At 48.2% G+C, this 7,224-nt stretch overlaps 1 pseudogene; it reads left to right on the forward strand.

Moving 5' to 3' along the window:
• The first annotated feature begins 3,597 nt into the window (after positions 1-3,597).
• LOC147117662 (uncharacterized) lies at positions 3,598-6,177 on the forward strand (annotated as a pseudogene).
• The last annotated feature ends 1,047 nt before the right edge of the window (positions 6,178-7,224 follow it).

Below are 7,224 nucleotides of genomic sequence, written 5' to 3' on the forward strand. Positions count from 1 at the left end.
ACAAAAGGTAGTTATTCAGATTGACAAATGGTGAGAAGTGGTGTTCCACAAGGATCGGTGTTGGGACCACTGCTGTTCACATTTACATAAACGATTTGGACTCAGGAATCAGAAGTGCATTTTCAAAATTTGTGGTTGACACTAAATTGGGGTGGTGGGGTGGTGTAGTTATTGCAAGAATTTGAAAGATCGCGGGGAGGGGTGGGGGAATTCGAGAAATCGCAGTGGGGGGGCGGGGGTGGGTCGGCCGTTAGCATGGAGGGGAGCGATTGCGTCAGGTTTGCTTGAGGGGCTGGTGGGGAGCACTCCTCCTCCTCCTGGTCCACAAGCAATGCTGGAAAAGCACTTACCTGCTGGATCCAGCATCTCCCGCCTCTCTCCAGTTGCCAGTTTTCCAGAGCCCTGGGAAATCTGGTACACAGCTGTTAAATTCAAATGGCCCCTAAAATCTGATGCACGGAACCTGATTTAAATATTATAATTACCGACCCGTCGGTAAAATCAAACAAATAAAAGCCATTAAAAATTATTTACTATATTTAGCTTTACACTGCAGTATATGTTTATACAAACCCAAGTATAGGTTACTTGGTCATGTTTCACAGTTTTTCAAAAATAACCCCCCCCGTCCCACGACCCTCTCCCACCTGTCATGGGGGGGTTAAAATTACCCCCATTATTCAAGACTAATGGCCCAGAAATTTGGGTCGGGGGCTTCCTGCGGGTGCAAGCCCCCGACCTGCACTTACCTAGTGCGCCGGCCGTTGAACTGTAGGGCCCCGTGGAATTCCGATCCGGGGCCTGGTCCAGCTGCCGGCGCGCAGTGCTTGCGTATCCCAGGGGCGCAGTTAGTTCGATGCATCCCCTGGGATCACGTGGGCCATGGGCAGCCAATCGGAGCAGGGAATGCTCCATTCATAAGTCTTGACAGGAAGTGCTGTCAAGACTTATAAATACTACGGCCCCAAAATAGCACTAAACCTTCAAATAATTTTTTTTTTAAATCACATTTTTTAAATAAACTGTAAATTACATTAAAAACTATTTTAAACAATAATTTAAATTTTTGAAAAAAATAATTTTATATTCTAACGGGGCTAAAAATAAACTTACCTTGCTTTAAAGTATTTAAAAATAATAAACCTGTGGAAAAAATGTTTTAATTTTAATTAATTCACCACTTACCTTGTAAAAAGCAGGCCTTATGCCTGCTTTTTAAATGTGTAAATTCTGCAGGCTTACCCTCCCGGGAAAACCTGTAAAAAAATATTAAGTTTGATGCGCACGCGCAGCCTCCCCTACGCACGCGTTCGACCCCTAAACCTCTTCGTTCAGAGGAACGGAAGTGCCGGTTTCCCGCGCATGCACAGTGCATGCAGGAAACCGGCACTTCCATCGGGCCCACGGGTGAGTACCCAGCGCGCACTCACCCATGGAGACATGAATTTCTGGGCCATTAACTTTTCATCTATACACAGGAATGTACTTTCACTTTGGGCAGAAGGCAAGAGCAAGCCTCTCTCCATCTGCCCAAAGTCCTGGATGTAAGGCCTGAGCGATTTTGAGAGCCAGGCCTCATTTGGTTACTGCCGGCAGGCTGCGAGTGCTGACGTTAAAGGTGATGTGGCAATTGATATTGGGGGGCGGGGAGAAGATAATGGTGGGGGAGGTCTGTGGACAAGTCAACAGGAGGCAGAAGAGAAAACTTTGTGGGGCCAGGAGCAGCATCCATGTTCATCCTGGCCACAAACAATCTTCAAATAAGCTTACCTGGGCTATTTTTTGAGTGGCCAGCAATTGTCCCATTAAGGACCACTGGTAAGGCCTCTCAACGCCTGATACCAATTGGGTAAACGTCGCCCATTTGTACCTCAAAATTGCATTGGGGTTCTATGTATGTCATCGGACCCCGTTTAGCAAATAATAAGTAGGCCCACTCCTGAAACAAGCAGGTTCCTGGGCTGCCCATGCATAGGCCCCAACAAAACTACCAACGGCTATCCCAGGAGCAGGAATGGGGTGGCATGTGGTGTACTGCCATTTTAGGCTTGTTACTGCCCTGCTCCCGCCAGGCAAAGGCCCTCAAAATTGACCCCACAGAGTCTGAACTAACCTTGACTTCATGTCAATCTTGCACATTGACCACAATATCAGCTTAAGAGCCAGCTAATACTCAACGCGATACACTGGAATTGATTTTGTAACCTCAGAAATTAATTTTGTCTGTTAATGACAATGAGCATAATATCAATTTATACTAGAGCCCAAATAATGCTGGGTTACTGTCGTGTATAACTGCCTTTGTAACTTCAGATATTGTCAGTTGATGATATCCACCTTAATACCTTGTCAATGTTCCCCCAATTTTGTTTTTGGGGTGCTCGGTCCCTTTAACAGGCTGTGCGGTCCATTCAAAATTTTGCATCTCACATTGGAAAGCCGGTGATCAGCCTACACAGGTCCACCAGACAGCAGGAACCTTGTACCTTGTATACTCTTACTATTAAGAAAGAACTTACATTTATATAGCGCCTTTCACAACCTCAGGACGTCCCAAAATGCTTTACAGCCAATTAAGTACTTTTTGAACTGTAATCACTGTTGTAATGTAGAAACACGGCTGCCAATTTGCATGGAGCAAGATCCTACAAATAGCAGTGAAATAAATGAGCAGATCATTGGGGAGAAATTGGCTAATCCCCGAAAATGAATTGCAGACAGCACGGTAAATTCATGCCGCCTGTTGCTTTACATGTTTGCTGTGTGCTGCCAGCGCTACCTGCACTGTTCATTGGCTGCACGCATCAGGGGTCCTGATATCACCTCTCAAAGGGGAAGTGCATTGTGGCTGCAAGAAGTGGTGGGAGTTATTTGAAAACTGATTCTGTGCTCTGATACTTTGAGCAATGGCTGAACATGCGAGAGAGCGAGCACCAAGGTTTTCAGACAATGCACTGGAGGTTGTTGGTGGAAGAGTTGGAAAGGAGGAGAAATGCCCAGAATCCACAGGGAGCCAGAAGGCCCTCCAGATAGATGCTCAGGAAGCAGTGGGAAGATGTAGCAGCGGAGGTCAATGCCAGGAGTGTTGCTCCAAGAGCATGGATGCAGTGTAGGAAGAAGATTAATGATGTCTTACGAGTTGTTAAGGTTAGTGAGTTCAATCTTCAGATGGCATATCCTACCAACTGCCCCACTAGCCACATCCACTGCTCAATTCTCTATACCCCCATCACCCATCTACCAACAATCAGTACTCAACCATAACATTCATATTCTTTACCTCACACTCACACACATAGCCCTGTTGCAAGCCTCACACACACTGGCAGCTATTCAAGCATAACAGCCACATCACCCAAATATGCTGCAGGACGCTCACTGACACACTTCCCTCTTTCTTGCAGGAGACGATGGCACATGACATCAGGTAGCAGTAAAGAACGGGAGGAGTACAAGCGCGCCTGCATGTTTTAACCCCCCCGTGGAGGAGATGGTACTGGCCATCATGGGAAGGAGCATCGCTGAGGCAGTGGCCACTGGTGGGCCTGAAGTGATTGATAATGAGAGTATCAGCAAATCTAATCACCTTCTTTCATCCCACTTCTCCCTCATCCCACAATCTCTTCTGACTCACAAGATGCAGATGGTGTAAACACACACTTCTTTCTTTCTCCTCTCCCCTCACCACAATGCAACCCTTGTCCCTTTTTAATTTCAGATACCCAAGAACTGAAACCTGCCCAGTCAGAAAAGGAAGAAGGAGAAGCAAGTGAAGATGAACAGACACCATCACTCGATCTTACACTCGCGGCCACCAGCTCAGAGACTGACACTGCGCGTGTTTTGGAGATTAGGAAAGAGGAGGGATCTTTACATGGCCAGACACCGGGCACACATGCGCAGGAGCTAGGGCGGGGGTAACGGATGGCGCAGGTGCCAGCTCACTAGAGGACGAGGTCGTACACTAGTTCTGCTGCAGTGGGCTCAGATGAGGACTTTGATGGGCCAGGGTACAGAAGAAAGTTGATGGATGTACACAACCAAATGCTTGGTGCGCTGGAAAGCCTGCCAATAAGCCTGCGCTCAATGTCAAGGAGCATAGTGGAGTCCAGCACCAACTTGGTGTGATGAAATATATGTCTTCATCAGCCCCTGTGTTTTACCTGCATTGTATTGTGTGTACCGCCCCCTTTTCCCCTATTGTGTGTATTGGCTCCGCCCCTGTCTTTTGTCATATAAAGGTCTCAAGAGCTGTATGAGTCATTCTGCCAGACGAATCCGATGTGGAATGACGTGCAATGTTCTTAGCGATTAAAAGCCTTCAGTTGAATCCTTTAACTTCTTGTCTTTGAGTTATTGATGGCACATCACTTGGCACAGGGCTTTGTGCAGACCTTGGAGCCCATCCATTCCAACATGGAACAGGTGATCACCTCCATCAGCTCACCTGTGGAACCCAGCATGATGCAGCTTCTGATGGCTGATGTCACAGCTTCCATTGCAGCGCAAACAGCTTCCATCAAAGGTCTGAGAGCTGCAGTGGAAGCTCAGATGGCTCTGGATACCTCTGTTCAAGGGGCTTCCGGGGTATCACAGCAGTCCATCAATCTGTTCTCCAACAGATCAGTAGGATTGCTGAAGCTCTGCCCCGGGAGAGTGGCAGTGACTACATGGGGCACTGGCTGCTGACACACCAACGCACTCACATTGGGGAGTGGCCGTTCACCCGCTCCGTGTGTGGGAAGGGATTCACCCGATCATCCCACCTTCTGACACACCAACATGTTCACTCTGATGAGAGACCTTTTAAATGTTCTGACTCTCTCAGGATGACAGCCTTCCTAATACCACCCCTGCCACTCCGCCAGTGCCCTTGCAGTTGCCTGTCAGCCAACCAGCCCAGATTGCTGTAGCCCGGGCTGCAATGGTGCAGTCTGAAACCGGGCCTTCTAGGGCCATAGCTGCTCGAGGTCATCCTCCAAGGCCATCTGCAGTTTCCTCAACTGGATGTCAGCAACCTTCCACCACACATGCTGCAGCCACTGGGGAAGCACCTTGTGGGAGCACTAGGAGAGGCAAAAGCACATGGAAGACAGGCACTAAGAGAATGCACAAGGGTGATTATTTTTACATGCATTATGTTATGATTGAATTTATAAATTTGGATTGGAATGTGCGTTTTCTGGTGGTTTTTATTTTTGTGTTGTCGGAAAGAGGATGATGTGATGGTCAGTGATAGAGGAAAGGTAAGGCATGTGGGACTGTTGGTGAATGGGGAGGTGTGGTTGAGGTTACTGGTATCACTCATTAATTATTTCATCACGTGGAACTCGGGCAGAGAGAGGCTGTCTACATTGTAACCTCCCTTCATCTTTCTGTTCCTCCACTTCCTGCTGCATTTCCACCTCCTCCTCTTCCACTTCCTCATGTTCCGGCTCCTCAGTTTCTCGCCTGATGGGTGATGGCCAGGGCTGTTCCCTCATAATGGCCAGGTTGTGCAGCATGCAGCATACTACCACAAATCTTGATACGCGCTCAGCTGAGTACTGCAGGGCTCCTCCAGAGCGGTCCAGGCAGCGGAAGCATTGATTGAGGACACTGATGGTGTGCTCTATAACAGTGGTTCTCAAAGTGGGGTCCACAGACCCCTAGGGATCCGTAGAGACTTTCCAGGGGATCTGCGAAGTAATATGAACGGGACCTGTTGCTGCAATGGCGCGAGTCGGGCGCGCGCTGTTGTCAGTTATTTTGACTTATTTCATATGCTAGCGTGGCACAGCTGAAAGCTTGCGCACCGGGGAGTTTGATGTCAGACCCAGGGGGTCACAGCGAGACACTGGTAAGTGATCGCCAGGCGGGCACTGGGACTGAGGCAGCTCTGGAAACGGACACATAACCCGATTAGCGGGGACTCAGACTGACAGAGAATCCCAAGAGAGGAAACAAGAGGCCTCAGCAACACCCGGAATGGATCCGCAGGGCTGGGGCTGGGGCCGGGTAGGAAGGAGCCGCCATGTCAGCCTTGGAATGACTGATCAAGCCAAGCTTCGTTCACTGAGTACGGCAGCTGGGCCTGTGACAGGACCCGGACTAAAGCCGCAGTCCCAGTTACTGATGGCAGAAATGCCGCACACCAGGCAGTGTGTCAGTGATATTCCAACACAGACAGGCCGGTAAACGGCAGGTGGGGAGGAAAAAACCCTGAAACACAATGAATAGGCGGGCGGTGGAGGGTTACACCTGAAATGGTGAGAGTGTTCCCAACAGGGAGGTGTTGTATGATGAAGTATTCAACAGGCACGTTACTGAACCTGTCGGGTTACCTTTCAGCTGAAGGGAAGATAAAAGTTTTCACATCACCAATCACATCAATGTTCACAATATCGGACATGTTGCATCCGTGTGTTAATAGAGACACCGAAGGCAGGAGTTGGTTTCACAGGTGTTTACTGAACAAAGTCTGGAGGTGAACTAACTGATACAACACAATATACAGGCTTATATAGCCCGAGTGGCCATTACCGGCATTACAGTACACAGGGGGCTCTTAAAGGCACATACACTACAATTCCTCCCCTTTTAGCCAACCAGTACATAATATTTTAAGTAATCATTAATTACATGTTACAAGAACAATAATCTACACATTGCTGCAGTTAATCAATTATAAGTCAGTCTCTCTGGAGGCTTCCTGACTCGGTCCGGATAATGCCTCGGTGGTGTAGTAGTTTCTGGTGGTGTAGTAGGTTCTTTTGGCAAGGCTGATTCGGCTTGAATGCCAGTGTCGGGTTCATCTGGTTCCAGTATCACCGGATCGGAGGTAGATACTATGGGTATCTCTACTTCATCATTAGGCGTATAGAGTTGTGGTGTAGGTTGTCCCTTTTCGGATGACTCTATGATCTGGTCAGCATGGCGCCTTATTATGCTTTCTCCAATGTCCACGGTATACATCAGTGGTCCTAGTCGTGTGCAAATAGTTCCAGGCTGCCATTTCTCGGTACGGTAGTCCCGGGCCAAAACTTGTTGACCTATCTGGAAGGTTCTAGTTGGCCTTTCATTCATGCCTTGAAATTGCCGGTTCTCCACGTCCCTTCTGATGTTTGGCTTGATCAAATCCAGCCGGCATCTTAGGCTTCTATTGAAGAACATCATGGCGGGAGTTTGGTTTGTAACCATATGTGTTGCATTCCTGTATGCAAACAAGAAGTTATCTACCTTATG

This window comes from Somniosus microcephalus, chromosome 5, assembly GCF_052327205.1.
Source record: "Somniosus microcephalus isolate GS21.2 chromosome 5, FLI_Smic_1.0, whole genome shotgun sequence".
Classification (NCBI taxonomy): Eukaryota; Metazoa; Chordata; class Chondrichthyes; order Squaliformes; family Somniosidae; genus Somniosus; species Somniosus microcephalus.